The sequence below is a fragment of the Dipteris shenzhenensis genome, chromosome 9, assembly GCF_047967505.1.
Source record: "Dipteris shenzhenensis isolate YYH24624 ecotype China chromosome 9, Dip_SZ_1.0, whole genome shotgun sequence".
Lineage (NCBI taxonomy): Eukaryota > Viridiplantae > Streptophyta > Polypodiopsida > Gleicheniales > Dipteridaceae > Dipteris > Dipteris shenzhenensis.
Window position 1 is genome coordinate 6027990 of NC_141604.1, and position 21817 is coordinate 6049806.

Genomic DNA, 21817 nt, shown 5'->3' on the forward strand with positions numbered 1-21817 from the left:
TCTCAATTTTTAAAGAGTCATGAGGATCTTGTGATGGGACACTTGTCAAAATGTGCCCAAAAGAACATTTGATGGTCACCCATGTCCTTATGTCACCAGGGGGTGAAGAAATTTACTGGGGTTGAAAATGTAATAAGGTGGAGGAGGGTGAGAATTGCTCTATAAAAGAGACCTCTCTCCTCCCTCTCCAGCATCTGGTTCTTCGCTTCGTAGTTATGCCATCACTTGTATCTAGCTTTGCCTATCTTTTCCCTTCTCCCTAAAGCGTTAAGCTCTCACTTTGTACCCCTCTTCTTGCTTTTGATGTTTTGAATAAAGGGAGGCAGCAAGCTAAGGGTATCCACTTCCGGACCACTTGCGGGTGAGTGTGACAGCCCCTTGAGTGAAAATACAAAGGTTTTGCTTCGGTGTGAAATACCTCGATCGAGGTATCATCTCCAATGAAAGTCACACACGAGGACAACTGAACCAAGCCAATACCTCGATCGAGGTCGTAGACTTACTTTCACCAAACCGAGCCTATACCTCGATCGAGGTATTGTGGCAAGCCACCTATACCTCGATCGAGGTATCGTGGACAAATGACATCGCTCATGTCACATACCATGATCGAGGTATAGGTCATCCGACATGGCAGATGACATACCTCGATCGAGGTAGCGTGGCAAGTCCAATAACCTCGACCGTGGTGTGCTGGACCGATGACTTGGCCGTATGTCAAATACCATGATTGAGGTATATGGCATCCGACATGGCAGCTAACACACCTCAATCGAGGTATGTTGGCAGCTGAAATACCTCGATCAAGGTATGCTAGAACGATGTGTATGTGGCATGTCAAATACCATGATCAAGGTATTTGGCATCCGACATCGTAGCTGAAATACCTCGATCGAGGTATCGTGGCATGTCTATACCTCGATCGAGGTATGATGGAGCGATGTGTATGTGGCATGTGAAATACCACGATCAAGGTATATGGCTTCGCAGCTATTATGCTGGACCGATGGATGATGGCATGTCCAATACCTCGATCGAGGTACGTGGCATCCCAATACCTCGATCGTGGTATTGAAACCCTAAATTTTCGTATATAAAGAGAGGGACCTCCCTCATTCTCCATACCTCGATCGAGCTCCTCCTCATCGAAATCGACGGAATTGCGGGAGCGACGGACAAGGACCAACAGACAACGACGGAGCGGGAGATTCCAAGTAAGGATTTTTTTATGTAGCTTTTTTTTTTGGCAATAATTTATTTAAATTTTAGTTTATGTGAATTGTAATTTAATTATAAAATATTTCAAAATTTAAAATGTGTTTTAAACTTCTTTTTAATTAAATTTTCAATTACGTAAGTGTTTATTTAAAATGTCAAAATGTATATATTTTATTTTTTAAAATTATCCTTTAAAAAAAAGAGATTAAAGTAGTTTTTATGTTAATTTTCAAATTAGTGCTTTTTTATTTAAATAAAAAATGTTAATTTTTTTTTAAAAATCATCTTTAAGAATAAAAGAAAATAAGAGTTTAAGTTAGGTTTTATATTATTTAAGTTAGTGAAGTTTTTATTTAAATGTAAAAAGCACATAAATTTTATCTTTTAAATTCATCTATTTAAAAAAAAAGAGATTAAAGTAGTTTTTATGTTAGCTTTTTTTATTTCAATAAAAAAGCATTTAAATTTTATTTTTAAAAATCATCTTTAAGAAAAAAAGAAAAAAAGAGTTTAAGGTAGCTTTTATATTATTTAAGTTAGTGAAGTATTTATTTAAATGTAAAAAACACATAAATTTTGTTCTTTAAATTCAACTATTAAAAAAAAAAGAGATTAAAGTAGTTTTTATGTTAGCTTTTTTTATTTAAATAAAAAAACGTTAAAATTTTATTTTTAAAAATCATCTTTAAGAAAAAAAGAAAATAAGAGTTTAAGGTAGGTTTTATATTATTAAGTTAGTGACGTTTTTTTTTAAATGTAATAAACGTATTTACCTTATTTTTTAAAATCATCTAAAAAAAAAAAAGAGATAGAGTAGTTTTTGTGTTATTTTTCAAATTAGTCCTTTTTTTATTTAAATTAAAAAATGTTTAAATTTAATTTTTAAAAATCATCTTTAAGAAAAAATGAAAATAAGAGTTTAAGGTAGGTTTTATATTAACACCTATTTCATTAATTTTGGACTTTTTGTGTTGTTTTTGGACGAAGCCCAAAAATCCTTCCCAAATGAAAACTTTACTTTATGAAAATATCCTTTCCAAATCAAAATTTTACTTTCTAAAAAGTTTCTTCCCAATCAAAAGTTCACTTTGTGGCACTGTCATATTCACATAAAAATATTGTTTTTTCAATCTATACTTTTGCACCAACATGCAAGAATTTGAAATAATCCTATATTAGAAATTCTAGCTATATCTAAGTTATTTGTTAATTTAATTATTTTTAATATTTTTCCTTGACGTTTTTCCTTCCCAAATCAAAAGTTCACTTTGTGGCTCTATCATATTCACATACAAATATTGTTTTTTCAATCTATACTTTTGCACCAACATGCAAGAATTTGAAATAATCCTATATTAGAAATTCTAGCTATATCTAAGTTATTTGTTAATTTAATTATTTTAAATATTTTTCCTTGACGTTTTTCGTTGACGTGATAAATTTATAAATCCATGAAAGGAGACTTAAATATTTCATGAAAATAACATTGTCACTCGGCAATATGCACAAAATTTAACAAAACTTTTAATAAATAGAAAGAAGACATGATGCCATAAGACCAAAGAGGGATAATAGCAATTGTAGCTTTATGTATATGATTACATTGAGAGACGTTGCTCTTAGCTAGAGTCTTTATATCCAAAATGATATAGATTGAACATATGTTTACAATTTAAATTGTTGCTCTTAAAGAGCCTCAATTCGTGCCATCTGCATAATTTGACACCCCATTGTCTTATTGCTCAATGTCACGACAGTCCCTTGCCAGTTGCCATTTGCATAATTTGACCTAGGCTTGTCTTGCCAAGCCTTGCCCCTTGGGTGCATTGACTCCCCATTGTCTTATTGCTCAATGCGATAGTCCCTTGCCAGGTGCCATCTGCATTAACTCCCTGTTGTCTTGCCAAGCCTTGACCCTTGGGTGACATCCAGTGCAAAATACAGGTGCCATCTGCAGTAACTCCCACAATTTATCTTGCCAAGCCTTGCCCCTTGGGTGCATTAACTCCCCATTGTCTTATTGCTCAATGTGATAGTCCCTTGCCAGGTGCCATCTGCATTAACTCCCTATTGTCTTGGCAAGCCTTGACCCTTGGGTGACATCCAGTGCATATTTTGACTCTCATTTGACATACGAGGTGATGACTCTGATTATAATTGTCTTGGATTGGCTCCTTGCCTAGTACCCAAATAAAATCCTTCTGAATCAATGGACTTCAATACAAAGCTTTAATCATGGACATTCTTCATTTGCGCTATCTCCTTCTACTTCCTCCATGGCGAGCATCCTTAAAAATTCGTCTATATGCAAAATAGTTTGCTGTGGTATTTTTATTTTTCCTTCTACCTCATATCCCATGTGCTTCTTTGATTTCTTTGCCCTTGAATGCCAAGACACTATGATTGTCTCCGTCGAAACTTGAGAGACTGCTTCATCATTTGGGACCCACTCCTTCATTATACAATTAGTATATAATGTGTTGTTATCCATATTCTCCTTCCTGCCCTTTGGCTCATACCATACCGCTGTAAATGTTGTAGCTCTCCCTTGGTCATCTCTTTGCACATCAACTACTTTTGCAACCCAAAACTTCACATTCTCATATTCATCATCCGATGGCCGAACCACAACAAAACAATCAACCTCTATATCTACTTGTGGCATAAACTCTCTCTTCTTCGGTCCACAATATGGACGTGGGAGTAATGATACAAAATCATTTTCAAAGACTGGACTGGGCGCAAATCGTTATGAACATTTGGCCAAAACATATTGCATTCTTCCTTGACATCCTTTGAGCCTCGCATTCTCTCAAGGTCCTTTATTAAATTTCGTGTCTTGTTAATTACAGTGGTAGTGTGTTCTCTCCAAGTAGGCTTCGAATCAGGATATCTCTGGAGCATTTCCTCTTTGTATGTAATAAATGCTTTTAATCCATCTATTTCACAATTAGACCTCTCATTAAATTCTTGTATAGGAGCCCATGTTGGATACCTTTCCTTGCTGGGAATTGAAGTTAAGAGACTGTAAGGTTCTTCAGGTTCCCATTTTGTATCATGAGAATACTGTTGCCATTGCATTACGGGTTTTTCATCTTTTAAAAAAAAACGAAAGTAGTGTGGATTGGTATGACCTGTCAATGCATCACCACCCGTTTGTATGAAAGGTAGAATGAAGCTCTTCCAATCATACATTCTTTCGTCGAGCCTCTCACATACTGTACTTTCCTTACGACCACCAACTTGCCTGCCACATCTTCTTACCAAGTCATCTATTGTCTCCACATCCTTGCATTTAAGCTCCCTTGAGACTGTGCTAAAAACCTGATCGATATCCTCATGTGTATGCCCAACATACAAAAATCCACATTCGACCTCATTAAAGATTCGATGAGCAACTAGCATGGAGCAGAAGGCAAACATAAGTACATTCTTATTTTCTCGCCAGCAATTATCAGCTTGTATTCTCAAAGTCGGTGGCAGGCGACCTTTTTCTGCATGTACATTGCGAATTGCCTTCATAATAGATGTTACAACTTGATTGCTATCATGTAGATGCAAGCATGTAGATGCAAGGAATCAATCCATATATCTGCAAAGAACTTAATTCCATGCACTAACACTCCACATAGATGTGTCTTTAGAAAGTTCTTTCCTTGTAATTTAGGTGGAGTGGCAACAAAACGAGGCAATGTTGTTGTATTTTGATCCATGCCATCTACAATAAGACACATGTAGTCATCAGGATGCGAAATAGCTTGCTCCTTCCAAAATGCATATTTTTGTCTGGAATGTCGAATAAGGTCATGATGAGATTTTCGGTTTTTTTTGTATAATTCCCTTTGATTTGGACATGTTGCACTCTCAATCGCTCGCTTTAAATCATCACAGACATTGCACTTTGACATTTTTTGCCTCCTTGGGATTTTAACATATCCAAAGTTCTTCTTCCAAAGAGTATACAAAGTATGAGAAGAAGCTACAGCATCCCCTCTTTGCCTTTGCTTTTCTGCAATAGAGTCAAATACTTCGAGCTTTGTCAAGCCCATTGGAAGGTGCATTTCAGTGATCGCGTCACCGTTAGGGAGTTTGGTAGATATATGGGGTTGAGGCAAAGCATTTTCATGTATGAAGTCTTGTAAAATTGCTGCTGCCCTGACAGTTGAGATTCTTGATTTGGACCTTCCTCTATTACCGTGAATGCTAAATTTGTTGCCGCCCTTTGCCTTGGTGACTAAATCCCAATATGTACCATGGAATAATCCAGTAATATTGCGATATGCCTTATTGCAAATCCTTTTTCCATTTACGAGAGGTTTTACCTTTTGTCTTGAACTTAGCCTTTTATTGCCATTCTGAAGAAAGCAAGAGAGACTTGTGAGAAGGTATTCATTTCTTTCGCTTCCCCTTCTTTGCCACACGTGTCCTCTACATTCCCTGATGTCTGCAAGATCAATGAAGCGCATACATCTTCGCTTGCAACATAGATATCCCAATGCATTTAACATGTTCTCCTCCTTCATTACTCTCTTCCTCTTTGGTTGCTTTTGTGGATCTGCCTGGATTCTCTTTCTCTTCATGCATATGTATGACCATTTTCGTTCCTCGTACACATTGTTATCTGTATTTATGCACTTCTTCTCCTCACATTTGTTTGTAACCAAGCATCCATGATTGGTCGTTGCATCCTTGTTCATATCACAATCAAAGTTAAATACTGAATAATCCTCTGTTGATCTCATCCTCATTTTTAACATACTCTTAGGACCATTCAATGAATTCAATATTCTACGAGAGTATTGAGAACCTTGAAACTCTTCCACTTCTGAGAGAACATCACTCATTGGGACATCTTGCATGGCTTTCACAAATCGACAACCTTGATTGACACCAGGTTTGTTAATATGCATGAACTCATCCACACTTGACAAGACATCGCTATTGAAACCTTTGCCCTTCTCACTGTGCAAGAATTCATACACCCCAGATAAGGCTTCGCTTCTAAAATCATTTTGTTTCTTGGAACCAATGAACTCATCCACTCCAGATAAGATGTCACTTCTATAATTGAGTATATTGAAATCATCCACATTTGAAGTGATAGAGCCTGGCACATGGGCACGCTTTTTAGGTCCTTTGATATTGTAGTATGCGTTGTCTTTATCATTGAAAACCACGTGCCTCTTTCTCATGTTTAAAAATTGCATGCTCCATCTCATATTCTTGCCTACCTCATAGTAGGGATCACATAAGGATGTTATGTTATCAACCATACCATCATCAGTGACTTTTAGAATCCTCATCTGCGCAAATGACCATTGCTCCACTTGTTCAAATCCCAATACTTCACCTTCTGCTACAATCTTATTTGCAAATGATCTCATTTGTAAAATGTCCCCTATAGTAAAATCCAAGGTGGTGCACTTTGTATTCTTGATAATGTCTGTTGCATAAGTCTCATCTTTATCCCATGCTATAAATGATTTGTTGGATGTATTGTAGGGCATAACATCTCCAAGTGTTTCCATATCTCCACATTTATACTTTAGCTCAACATGTGCGCTAAGAATCTTTGATAGAGTAACTGCTACCTTATCTTCGCCAAGTCTTCGAAAGTGGCAAAGTGAATTGGGATCACTATCATGGATTGTAGCAAATGCAACTACTTCTCTTTTGCTACATGAAATCACATCCATCCCTGGAACAAAATCTATAGCCATCTCCTTTGTGAAAGTCCTTCGCAAGCAAGCTGCAGTGGCAACAATTACATAAATATTAGTCTCTTTTTAATAATCTACTTATTTATTATAATTTTTAATTCGTACTTAATTTATTAGTGGGAGAAGTTATCCGATCAAGTACTCATCAGATGGACATGCCAAGTTATCCTTTGCATGGTCAATCAAGCATTAAATACTATTTTTGCTCTAGTGTCATGCACATCCGTAAAAAAACATGAGCCTACTTTGACAACATTTTAATACCACCTAGGTTGAGGTATAAGAGAAGTATTATGCCCATCGGATATGCTTTGCATGGTCGATCGAGCATTAAATACCATTTTTGCCTTAGTGCCATGCACATCCGTAAAAAAACACGCTGCTAGGTGTGTTATCCGATCAAGAACTTATGCGATGGGAATGCCACTTTGCATGTGAGTCAATTCCACCTAGTTGAAGATGTGTGCAGAGTATCGTGCCCATCCGATATGCTTTGCATGGTTGATCGAGCATTAAATACCATTTTTGCCTTAGTGCCATGCACATCCGTAAAAAAACACGCTGCTAGGTGTGTTATCTAATCAAGCACTTATGCGATGGGCGTGCCACTTTGCATGTAAGTTAATTCCACCTAGTTGAAGGTGTGTGCAAAGTATTGTGCCCATCGGATATGCTTTGCATTGTCGATCAAGCATAACACACTGTTTTTGCCTTAGTGTCATGCACAACCATATAAAAACACGGCCATAGGTGTGTTATTCAAATAAATACTTATCAGATGGGGCCTTCACTTTGCATGCAAGTCCGTTTTAACTACGTTGAGGTGCGTGCAAAGTATTGTCACCATCGGATATGATTTACATGGTCGATCACGCATTATACATCATTTCTTCCCTAATGATATGCACATTCGCAAAAAAACACGCCATTAGGTGTTATCTGACCAAGTACTTATTGGATGGGTGTGCCTCATTGAGAACATTTCAATACCACCTAGGTTGAGGCATACGAAAAGTTTTGTGCCCATCGGATATCCTTTGCATGGTCGATCGAGCATTAAATACTATTTTTACTCTAGTGTCATGCACATCCGTCAAAAAACACGTTTCTAGGTATGTTATAGGATCAAGCACTTATGGGATGGGCATGCCACTTTGCATGTAAGTCAATTCTACCTAGTTGAAGGTGTGTGCAAAGTATTGTGCCCATCGGATATGCTTTGCATTGTCGATCAAGCATAAAACACCGTTTTTATCTTAGTGTCATGCACATTCGTAAAAAAACGCAGTCCTAGATGTGTTATTCAAACTAGTACTTATCGGATGGGGGCTCTAGTTTGCACGCAAGTCCGTTTCAACTAGTTTGAGGTGTGTGCAAAGTATTGTCACCTTCGGATATGATTTGCATGGTTGATCAAGCATAACACACCGTTTTTGCCTTAGTGTCATGCAGAACCATATAAAAACACGGCCATAGGTGTATTATTCAAATAAGTACTTATCAGATGGGGGATCCACTTTGTACGCAAGTCCTTTTTAACTACATTGAGGTGCGTGCAAAGTATTGTCACCATCGGATATGATTTGCATGGTCGATCACGCATTATACACCATTTTTTCCCTAGTGGTATGCACATCCGTAAAAAAACACGCCCTTGGGTATGTTATCTGACCAAGTACTTATCGGATGTATGTGCCTCTTTGACAAAATTTTCATAACAACTAGGTTGAGGTATAGGAAAAGTATTATGCCCATTGGATATGCTTTGCATGGTCGATCGAGCATTAAATACCATTTTTGCCTTAGTGCCATGCACATCCGTAAAAAAACACGCTGCTAGGTGTGTTATCCGATCAAGCACTTATGCGATGGGAATGCCACTTTGCATGTAAGTCAATTCCACCTAGTTGAAGGTGTGTGCAAAGTATCGTGCCCATCGGATATGCTTTGCATGGTCGATCGAGCATTAAATTCCATTTTTGCCTTAGTGCCATGCACATTCGTAAAAAAACACACTGCTAGGTGTGTTATCTGATCAAGCACTTATGCGATGGGCGTGCCACTTTGCATGTAAGTCAATTACACCTAGTTGAAGGTGTGTGCAAAGTATCGTGCCCATCGGATATGCTTTGCATTGTCGATCAAGCATAACACACTGTTTTTGCCTTAGTGTCATGCACAACCATATAAAAACACGGCCATAGGTGTGTTATTCAAATAAATATTTATCATATGGGGGCTCCACTTTGCACGCAAGTCTGTTTTAACTACGTTGAGGTGCGTGCAAAGTATTGTCACCATCGGATATGATTTGCATGGTCGATCACGCATTATACATCATTTTTTTCCTAATGACATGCACATTCGCAAAAAAACACGCCATTAGGTGTGTTATCTGACCAAGTACTTATCGGATGGGTGTGCCTCATTGAGAACATTTCAATACCACTTAGGTTGAGGCGTACGAAAAGTTTTGTGCCCATCGGATATCCTTTGCATGGTCGATCGAGCATTAAATACTATTTTTACTCTAGTGTCATGCACATCCGTCAAAAAACACGTTTCTAGGTATGTTATAGGATCAAGCACTTATGGGATGGGCATGCCACTTTGCATGTAAGTCGATTCTACCTAGTTGAAGGTGTGTGCAAAGTATTGTGCCCATCAGATATGCTTTGCATTGTCGATCAAGCATAAAACACCGTTTTTATCTTAGTGTCATGCACATTCGTAAAAAAACGCAGTCCTAGATGTGTTATTCAAACTAGTACTTATCGGATGGGGGCTCTAGTTTGCACGCAAGTCCGTTTCAACTAGGTTGAGGTGTGCGCAAAGTATTGTCACCTTCGGATATGATTTGCATGGTTGATCAAGCATAACACACCGTTTTTGCCTTAGTGTCATGCACAACCATATAAAAACACGGCCATAGGTGTGTTATTCAAATAAGTACTTATCAGATGGGGGCTCCACTTTGCACGCAAGTCCGTTTTAACTACATTGAGGTGCGTGCAAAGTATTGTCACCATCGGATATGATTTGCATGGTCGATCACGCATTATACACCGTTTTTTCCCTAGTGGTATGCACATCCGCAAAAAAACACGCCCTTGGGTATGTTATCTGACCAAGTACTTATCGGATGGATGTGCCTCTTTGACAACATTTTAATAACAACTAGGTTGAGGTATAGGTAAAGTATTATGCCCATCGGATATGCTTTGCATGGTCGATCGAGCATTAAATACAATTTTTGCCTTAGTGCCATGCACATCCGTAAAAAAACATGCTGCTAGTTGTGTTATCCGATCAAGCACTTATGCGATGGGAATGCCACTTTGCATGTAAGTCAATTCCACCTAGTTGAAGGTGTGTGCAAAGTATCGTGCCCATCGGATATGCTTTGCATGGTCGATCGAGCATTAAATTCCATTTTTGCCTTAGTGCCATGCACATTCGTAAAAAAAGACGCTGCTAGGTGTGTTATCTGATCAAGCACTTATGCAATGGGCGTGCCACTTTGCATGTAAGTCAATTACACCTAGTTGAAGGTGTGTGCAAAGTATCGTGCCCATCGGATATGCTTTGCATTGTCGATCAAGCATAACACACCGTTTTTGCCTTAGTGTCATGCACAACCATATAAAAACACGGCCATAGGTGTGTTATTCAAATAAATATTTATAATATGGGGGCTCCACTTTGCACGCAAGTCCTTTTTAACTACGTTGAGGTGCGTGCAAAGTATTGTCACCATCGGATATGATTTGCATGGTCGATCACGCATTATACATCATTTTTTTCCTAATGACATGCACATTCGCAAAAAAACACGCCATTAGGTGTGTTATCTGACCAAGTACTTATCGGATGGGTGTGCCTCATTGAGAACATTTCAATACCACATAGGTTGAGGCGTACAAAAAGTTTTGTGCCCATCGGATATCCTTTGCATGGTCTATCGAGCATTAAATACTATTTTTACTCTAGTGTCATGCACATCCGTCAAAAAACACGTTTCTAGGTATGTTATAGGATCAAGCACTTATGGGATGGGCATGCCACTTTGCATGTAAGTCGATTCTACCTAGTTGAAGGTGTGTGCAAAGTATTGTGCCATCGGATATGCTTTGCATTGTCGATCAAGCATAAAACACCATTGTTGCCTTAGTGTCATGCACAATCGTCAAAAAACACGATCGTAGGTGTATTTTTCAAACAAGTACTTATCGGATGGGGATGCCACTTTGCACACAAGTCAATACTGCCTAGGTTGAGGAACATGTAAAGTCTTGTGTCCATTGGATATGCTTTGCATAGTTTGTCTCACATGATACACCATTTTGTTGCTAGTGTTATGCACAATCGTCATAAAATACATAGGAGGTGTGTTATCCGAACAAGTACTTATGAGATGGGTGCACCACTTTGTATGCAAGTCAATAAGACCTAGGTTGAGGAGTGTACAAAGTTTTGTGCCCATTGGAGAAATGTAGATGCGATAATATTAGAAAATTCTCGGTATATGTATATGTGTGTGTGTGTGTGGCAAACAATTTTGGCACAAAGTAAACACCTAGTGCACAAATTATGCACTTCATACCTTGAGTAAATAAGCTTGTTGATGAGGATAAATATGCCCTTGAATAAAAGCACAGTTGTTGTATGACCACAATAGGATCGCTTTGACACCTGTGATTTTGCCCATATGTAAGTTTACAAATAGTATAAAAAATCATGTAATAATATATTAATAGTTTGCAAATGTGTATAGCAAGTGAGTAATGGGAAGTGGAAGTGGGAATGAGGAGGGAGGAGTGGAATAGGATAGGGAAGTAATAAGGGTGTATGATAATAAGTATAAAAAATAGTATAATAATATATTAATAGTTTTTAAATGGCAAGTGAGTAATGGGAAGTGGAAGTGAGAGTGGGGAGGGAAGAATGGAATGGGAGAGGGGAAGGTAATAGGGGAGTAGGCTAATAAGGGAGTGAAATGAGTGAGGAAGTTAATAGGGGATGAAAAAGAGGAGGGTGAGATGGGGAAATATGGGATTTTGGAAAATGGGAGGAGTATGGGACGTGGTGGAAATGTGGGATGGGAGTGGTGGCAATGGGGAGGAAGAAGAAATGGATGGATGGGAGGAGGGCTAATGGATGAGGGATGGGGGTTCAATAGGAGAGGGGGAGTAATGGGAGCCAATGGAAGAGGAGATAAATGAAAAGCCAATAGGAGAGAGGGGAGGAATGAAAAGCCAATAGGAGAGGAGGACGAAAACCTAATTTTTCTTATATATAGTCTTCCTTCATTCATTCATTCTCCCCTCATTTCATTCAAGCAAGAAAGCAAGGACGATCAAGAGAGCAAGGAAGGAAGAGCAAGAAAGCAAGAAAGAGCAAACTTACAAACTGTTTCCAGGTACTTGCAAACTTTTTTTTCTAGTTTCTTTTTTAAAATTTGAAGAGAGAGAAACTAGAGAGAGAAAGGTTCAGGGGAGGGGAGGGAGGGGAGGGAGGAGGAAGGGAGGGGAGGAAGAGGGTGGGAGGGGAGGAAGAGGGTGGGAGGGGAGGGAGGAGGAAGGGAGGGGAAGAAGGGGCGAAGAGGGAGGTGGGTGGGAGGGAAGGGGGTGGGAGGGGAGGCTGGCGCGGTGGGTAGGAGGGAAGCGGGTGGGTGGGGAGGGGGGCTGAGAGGAGGAGGGGGGAGCGGCTGAGAGGGGGAGGGGGGGGCGCGGCTGAGAGGAGGGGGGAACGGCTGAGAGGGGGAGGGAGGGGGGCGCGGCTAAGGGGGGGAGGGGGGGGGAGGGTGAAGAGGGGGGGTTGGCGGCCGCGGCCGCCAATCCGGGAGGGTGGGGGAGCGGCTGAGGGGGGGGAGGAGGGAGGGGGGGCGCGGCTGAGAGGGGGAGGGGGCTGATGAATATGCTCGCTCTAGAGTAACCTGCATGGCTTCTTTGTCTTTTTTATCAACAAATATGACAATGTTATTAATCGCCACTTTGCTAATGGTGGTATATACTATTCTATCAATGAAGTTATGGATATCATCGCTAGAAACTTCATTGATAAAGAATAGTTGTGGCTTATCCCATGCTGACTCATTCTTAAAGAAGTCATCTTCTGAGACTCCCCTGAAGTTGACAAGCTTTCCAGACTCTGCCGTAACCTCTACATTGAATTGAAAGCTTTGGTGCATATCTGTCGGCATTCTTATCTCGCTGATTAATCTTTCCACATATGCAACCACCTGTTGTGGGATCTCTTTTCTCATATAAGAGGTTACTATTTCCGACCCATCTTCATCCTTTTTAATCCACCTGTTTGCCCATAGCTTTACCTTGGGTGTTGACAAAGAAGCTATATGCTTCACCACATTATAGTCAATGTTACAATGAGTAAGTGGAATTTGTTTCTCTGACAGCAAATACTTGATGGCACTATGCACTACATCACGCCTCACCTTCACGCCTCACCTGTACATTGATGCATTCTTCCATGCAGTGGTCTTTGTCTTTTTTTCCAAAAAACCATTCTTTCTTTAAAATTCTTTGTGCTGCCATGGATGCATACTTATCAGGTAAGTACTTTACAAGCCTCCACATCCTTGCCGTCAACTCCTTCTTATCCATTACCTTTGACTTGCCGGAGATAAACAAAGGAGCTTCATAGGTCAGCTGTCCACGCTCACAAGCAATGCACGTTTCAAGCATCTCATTGAACACTTCAATAGGACGAAATATGATAGAAGTATAGTCGGCATATCTGTCCCTCACCACCTTGAGGCTTGTCATACTTTCTTCCCGCTCTTGGGTTCCCCTAGGCACAACTGCACTCAAAGAAGTATAAAAGTTTGTGAGTGTGTCGGCGTCTGCTTTTGTGACCTTTCGCTTCAAATCAGGATTTGGGGAACCAAATGTTGTCCATATCACCCTTGCCTTCTGTAAGACCTCTGATGTTGAGGATATCTTACGCTTTCCATGGACATAATGATTAAGTCTTTCGGACTCAATCAAATACTTAATCTCATGCTTGAATATACAGATCGTTGCAGGATAATAATGGAATGAGCTTATCTTTACAAATTGTTCTGGAGTGAGTCTTTTGCCCTCCTTTGCTTCCCTTGCGATCTGATTACAAGCATAAGCCCAATGTTGACCATCAATGGGCTGGAATCTGCAATGAAGGAGAAATTCCTTCTTGACTTCCTTTAGCATATTCTCTCCTTGTGCCTCTTCGCCTTGTTCATGTGGAATATTTTTTAGAGTGTTTTTAAAGAATTGACTGAAGATCTCCTCGAAATGTGTAGGCCCTGTAAATGTTAGTTGCATCATCAATGAATGTCACATAGTATTCAGCCCCGCCTAATGACCGTGTAGGCATGGGACCACATACATCTGAATGCACCAAATCAAGCTTTTCAAACTCTTTCTTTCCCCTTCTTTTATGGGCTGATTTAGTCTGCTTCCCATAGAGACAATGCTCACAAAATTCAAAATCAGAGAAACTTAAATGCGGTACATAACCCAAACGGCATAAGAGTTTCATTCCATTTTGGCTCATGTGCCCCAACCTGCAATGCCACAAAGAAGTGCTTGGCTGCTCGGTTATTGCAACAACATGATCAAATACCCCTGATACATGTAAGGGATACAAATTCCCACACTTGGCACCCCTGGCCAAAAGCATAGAGCCCTTCTGAATTTTCCAACTCTGAAAGCCAAAAGTGGTGTGAAAACCAGCATCATCTAGCTGACCCACTAAAATAAGACTCTTGGTTAGCTTAGGCACATGTCTCACATGTTTCAAAACAAATGCAGACCCATTTGCAAAAGAAAACTTTATGTCACCTGCTCCCACTCTGTCACATGCATAGTCATTTCCAAGATGCACACAACCTGTCTTTCCACTGTCATACGTGGAGAACCATTCTCTATGGGGAGTAACATGGAATGAAGCACCAGAATCCAAAATCCAATCTTGGGAATATGCATCATCTGAAGTGGCAAGCAACTCTGCAGATAAACTAGACATGAAGAGAACGTCATTGTCACTATCATGTGTGACTGCATTGATCTCCTCGATCTTCCCTTTTCCTTTGTCCTCCCTTGGACTCTCTTCCTTTTGATTTGCACCCCAATTTGCATTCTTTTTCTTATCCTTTTGCTCTCTTTTCAGCTTGTAGCAATCCTTTTTCATATGGCCATTCTTGCCACAATGGTAACACTCAATGTTCCGTGCCCTGGATTTGCTACGTGACTTTACTCTTTCTTGGGACTTCCCCCTGAACTGTGATCTGCCCCTTTGCACATTTAAGGCTGCATCCTTCTTGTTGCCATCCATAGACTTCCGTCTAATCTCCTCAGCCAACAAGCTACCCACAACATCATCAAATTTCAGTACTCCACCAGGTGCAGAGTTACTGACAGCTGTACGGAAGGTATCCCATGAGGATGGCAATGAACATAAGAGAAATATTGCCTTAGTCTCCGCATCAAAATTCATCTTCTGAGCCTGAAGCTGGCTGAAAATAATATTGAATTCATTTAAGTGAGAAGCAATGGAGACCCCTTCCTTCATCTGCAGCTCAAACAACCTCTTCATGAGGTAAACTTTATTAGAGGTAGTTTCCTTCTCATAAGTGGCACATAGTTTCTTCCACAAATCTTCCGTAGTCTGCTCATTTACTACTGTGAAATAAACTGACTCTGCAAGATGAAGTCTAATAGTAGACTTTGCTAATGCATCCAACTCATTCCAATCATCCTCAGACATATCCGCAGGCTTAGCTTCAATCCCTGCCAAGGGTTTCATCTGCTTCTTTTGAATAAGCACATCCCTTATTTGTTCTTTCCACAAAGAAAAGTATGTCCCATCACTCTTTTTAATGCTGAAAAACTCCTTTTCAGACATGGAAGAGGATGCCATGATGCAAATAAAGCAAAATCCCAAATGCTAGTCCCTGCAAGAGAGAATCACACCAAATACCAGGTGCACCCAAATGTGTATGCCACAATAGACTGAAATATCACAAAAAACTCAAAGCTCAAAGCATCAAAAGATGCATCTGACTCATGTGCATATACTATGCATCCATATGAGCAAATTTGGCCCAAAAGAAAATGCCAATAAGTGCCAAATGACTCAAGCATAAACACCATCCACTGGCATATGCATCAATTATATCTCATCCAAGAGAGCATAGCACTATCAGTGCATCACCAACAATGTATCAAAGCTGTCCCTCAGCATAAAATAGCATCCATGTGCAAAGCGTCCATAAAAAATAGCATCCCACAAGGCAATTTGGGCCTATCAGCACATCCAACAAGGACCGCAATGCATCCAAATGGCCTATAAATCATCCATTGCAACCTAATGCATACCACGAATGAGCGCACACTGCTCAAACACTGCAACTAGAGTGATCTGCATAAGGTATGCTCAAGAAATCATAGTCCCACGGTAATGAGTGCTACTGAAAATAGAACCTGAGATGCTTCAAAACATGGGTGCCATTGCATAATCGGACTCAACAAGAAAATCTGCAAATATCTCTCTTCTGCTAGAACTCCAAAATCCCAACCGATGAGTGAGAAATGGGAGTCAACACTTATCCACTGCCATGTGGCATAAATCTAAGGTTTCAAAACCTTAGAATGAAAAATGCATAACAGAGAGACGAAATCGAATACACAGAGATCAATAACTCTGAAAATCCTCCACCAAATTGCACAAGAACTAACAGGTAGGGGTTTTTGGGCGTCCGGAACGCAATGGGACAGACGGTTTTGGAAACCGTGGTCTCAATCACTAGGTCCAACACACGGACTGAAAAACGTTTTTGGAAACAGAGCTATCTATAAACTCCACCGGAGTGCGAATGATGAGCAACATAGAAGTTTTAGGACCTCCTGAGTCCACCGGAACTGACAGATCTGCAAATGGTTGCTCCAAACTTGAGTTCCAACACCCGGGCAAAAAACGCAGGAACTGACATAGTGAGTCAGAAATCCACTGAAATGATCCCAGATTCAAGAATGAAGGTGTTTCCAAGCTCCTGAAGTAATGTGGACACCAAAAGCAAGCAATAGTTGCCTCTACAAGTCAATACGGAGTCTCTGTCATCGAACGGAACAGGAAAAAGCTCAAAAAACGACTTTTTCTTTGAAAGCTCTTAACAGGCTCTCAAAACCACTTCGCAAAGCCAAAGTGACTTTTCCAAAGGTTCCTCCAAGGTCTCTGCACACTCGGATGCAAGTAAAGTCACCCACAAAGCTTCCCACAGAGCTTCTCCTTCCTCCCAAAGAGCTACTGAGCATCAAGCATTCACGCACGCTCAGCTAGATCACTCGGGCTCTAATACCAGTTGAGAGTGCTCTCAACGAAAGCAAGAACGGAAGAAGGAGAGAGAGAAACAGAGAGCCACACAAGTTTTGGTGGGTGCAGAACCACCCTAATCTTCTTTTTCATTCATTTATATATGTGTTTGAGTATTGTACATAACTGGGATAAGGCACAGTGACCTTTAACCCCCATATGTGCATGCTCTCATACTTTTATTCTCTCGAAATATCAAACATGTATGACAATTTAAAAAAATTTGTCATTGGAAAAAACTAACTTTTAAGGCCTATATGAGTAAAAAAGCTCTCTGGAAAACGTCGCTATAAAATAGTATCTCAATATCTGAATACATTAATAGATAGATCTTGAAAAGACGAAGACTCTGATATCAGTTTCATTCAAAACGGAGCTGGGAACAGAAAGTTATGACAGTTTTACGAAAGGTTCTCAAAACTGCTCCAAACAACACACTCGACCACTTAGACAACTATAGCTTTTATTATACTAAATGGAGCAAATATCTACATACATCAGTATAGATCTTGAAAATATGAAGATTTTGATATAAGTTTTATTCAAAACAGAGCTTGAAGTAGAAAGTTATGACCATTTTTCGGAAGACTGTCAAAACTGTCCATATCCAACTACAGTTATGGAAAGGGCAACGATCTCCTTCAGCAGAGAAGTAGCTTCCCAGATATATGGCAAATTTAGGTTGCCCAAGGGAGTAGAGAATACCCTTAACACAGATCTAGAAATGACTCACTCATGTGGGTACACTAAGCTTTAGAGTGAGGAGAGAGGAGATGGAAGAAAGATGAGGAAAAGGAAGCATGAACTTTATTCAAAACATCAAAAGCAAGCAGAGGGGTACAAAGTGAGAGCCTAATGCTCTAGGGAGAAGGGAAAAGATAGGCAAAGCTCGATATAAGTGATGGCATAACTATGAAGGGAAGAACCAAATGTTGGAGAGGGAGGAGAGAGGTCTCTTTTATAGAGCAATTCTCACCCTCCTTCTGAGAGTGCTCTCAACGGAAGCAAGAACAGAAGAAGGAGAGAGAGAGAGAGAGGGAGACAGAGAGCCACACAAGTTTTGGTGGGTGCAGAACCACCCTAATCTTCTTTTTCATTCATTTATATATGTGTTTGAGTATTGTACATAACTGGGGTTAAGGCACAGTGACCTTTAACCCCACAACCTCCCACTTAAAGGACAATGTGCCTTTAAGGGAGAACAACCAATGAGCATACTATCCAATGCCCATCAATACACGACAATACTCAAACCGCTGTGACTAGGTAGACTCTTCGTCAGCATATCTGTAGGGTTATCATCTATATGAACCTTGACAAGCTCTATGCGCTTGTCCTCAAGTACCTCCCTGATGAAATGGTACCTGACCTCAATGTGTTTGGTCTTTGCATGAAAGACCGGATTCCGTGCTAGCTGAATAGCACTCATGGAATCACTATGCAATGTCGGTACACTTGTATGAATCCCCAAATCTCCCACTAGCCGATCAAGCCATATAGCCTCCTTGCAACCCTCTGTGGCTGCAACATACTCAGCCTCTGTGGTAGACAAAGCAATGCACTTCTGTGTGCGACACATAACCAGAAGTGGATCTCCTACTATCCACATGCCCTACATAGTCTGAATCTGTGTACCCAAGTATACGCATGTCTCCTTTACCAAATCAAATGCACATCTCCTTGGTACCCTTCATGTACCTCATGATGCACTTAACTGCCTCCCAATGCCTCTTTCCTGGATTAGCCATATACCGGCTAACAACTCCCACTGCAAATGCAATGTCTGGTCTAGTAGCTATCATAGCATACATAAGACTCCCAACTGCTGATGCATAAGGAACGTTGGCCATCATGGCCCTCTCCTCATCTGATTTGGGACTATCTGTATGACTCAGTTTCACATATGGAGGCAATGGAGTACTCACTACCTTCCCCCCCTCCATATTGAAACGCTGCAATACTTTTGTAACATACTCTTTTTGTGAAAGCCAAAGGAGTTTCCTACTCCGATCACGCGTGATGCGCATACCAAGAATATGACCTGCAAGTCCCAAATCCTTCATATCAAAGGCCTCGTGCAACTTGGCCTTTAATGCATCTAGCTCATAAGTATTCTTGCTAGCCAATAGCATATCATCCACATATAGTGCCAGGATTATGAGGCTATTATCCTTAGCCCTTTTAGTGTAGAGGCAGTGATCAATTTCACTCCTTCTAAAACCCTGGGACTGAATGAAAGCATCAAACTTCTGATACCATTCTCTAGGTGCTTGCTTAAGACCATAGAGACTCTTCTTCAGCTTGCAAACTAAATGCTCTTTGCCCTTTTCTTCAAAGCCTTCCGGCTGCACCATGTAAATTTCCTCATGCAAATCCCCATGCAAGAACGCTGTCTTGACATCCATCTGCATAAGCTCCATAACCTCTGCTACCACTAGTCCAAGCATGCATCTAAGTGTGGTCATCTTCACAATTGGAGAGAATATCTCATCAAAGTCCACACCCTTCTCTTGCTTGAACCCTTTAGCAACCAAACGGGGGCCTTGTACCTAGGCACATCATCACCTGTGACCTTTATTTTGTAGACCCATTTACATGGCAATGCTTTCTTTCCATGTGGCAAAGAAACCAAGTCCCAAGTCTTATTCTTCATAAGTGAACTCATCTTTGATTGCATAGCATACTCCCACTTGCGTTGATCCTCATGCATCATAGCCTCTCTATAGTAAGAAGGCTCCCCGCAATCAGTAAGCATCACATAGTCTACCCCTGGAACAAACCTATCAGGCGGTCTAGACACTCTAGATGATCTTCTCAAGGGCATTTCAGCTTGCTGTCCCACCTGCATATCAGCCACATTTGGCTCATCATTTCCACCAATAGATGATCCATCATCTACCCTTGATTGTATACCTGTGGGAGTACTTGGTGGTACCATTTCTTGCACATTTGGTGCATGGACAGCTTGATGTCTATCAACATAGGCAGGTGGATTCACATCCTGGAAAGTGATTCTCCTCATTTCCACATCCCTCATGGGTGCCTTATGCATCTTCTTCTCATTGAAGACCACATCATGGCTGCGTATGATCTTCTTTGCTTCTGGATCCCAGAGACGATAGCCCATCTCTCCACTTTCACCATAACCCAGAAAGATGCATTTCCTAGACTTAGGATCTAGCTTCTTTCGAAGCTCTTTTGGCACATGTGCATATGCCTCACACCCAAATATATGCAAATGAGAGTAAGAGGGCTTCTTGCCACTCCATGCCTCTTCAAGAACACCACCATCCAAACTCTTACTAGGTGATCTATTGATCACATGCACTGCAGTCTTCATTGCCTCAGCCCAAAAACCACCAGAAAGACTTGCATTGGAAAGCATGCATTGCAACCTTTCTTGAATGGTACGGTTCATCTTTTCTGCAACTGGATTTTGCTCTGGAGTACGAGGGGATGTGAGCTCCCTCTTAATCCCACGTGTATCGCAGAAATGCTGAAAGTCATGAGAGAGATACTCTCCACCATTATCAGTCCGTAGGCATTTAAGCGTTCTACCTGACTGATTCTCAACCAAGGCCAGCCATTTCTGAAATACCTGGAACACATCACTCTTCCGAGCTATAGCATAAGCCCACACTTTCCTAGTTGCATCATCAATGAATGTCACATAGTATTCAGCCCCGCCTAATGATCGTGTAGGCATGGGACCACATACGTCTGAATGCACCAAATCAAGCTTTTCAAACTCTTTCTTTCCCCTTCTTTTATGGGATGATTTAGTCTGCTTCCCATAGAGACAATGCTCACAAAATTCAAAATCAGAGAAACTCAAATGCGGTACATAACCCAAATGGCATGAGAGTTTCATTCCATTTTGGCTCATGTGCCCCAACCTGCAATGCCACAAAGAAGTGCTTGGCTGCTCGGTTATTGCAACAACATGATCAAATACCCCTGATACATGTAAGGGATACAAATTCCCACACTTGGCACCCCTGGCCAAAAGCATAGAGCCCTTCTGAATTTTCCAACTCTGAAAGCCAAAAGTGGTGTGAAAACCAGCATCATCTAGCTGACCCACTAAAATAAGACTCTTGGTTAGCTTAGGCACATGTCTCACATGTTTCAAAACAAATGCAGACCCATTTGCAAAAGAAAACTTTATGTCACCTGCTCCCACTCTGTCACATGCATAGTCATTTCCAAGATGCACACAACCAGTCTTTCCACTGTCATACGTGGAGAACCATTCTCTATGGGGAGTAACATGGAATGAAGCACCAGAATCCAAAATCCAATCTTGGGAATATGCATCATCTGAAGTGGCAAGCAACTCTGCAGATAAACTAGACATGAAGAGAACGTCATTGTCACTATCATGTGTGACTGCATTGATCTCCTCGATCTTCCCTTTTCCTTTGTCCTCCCTTGGACTCTCTTCCTTTTGATTTGCACCCCAATTTGCATTCTTTTTCTTATCCTTTTGCTCTCTTTTCAGCTTGTAG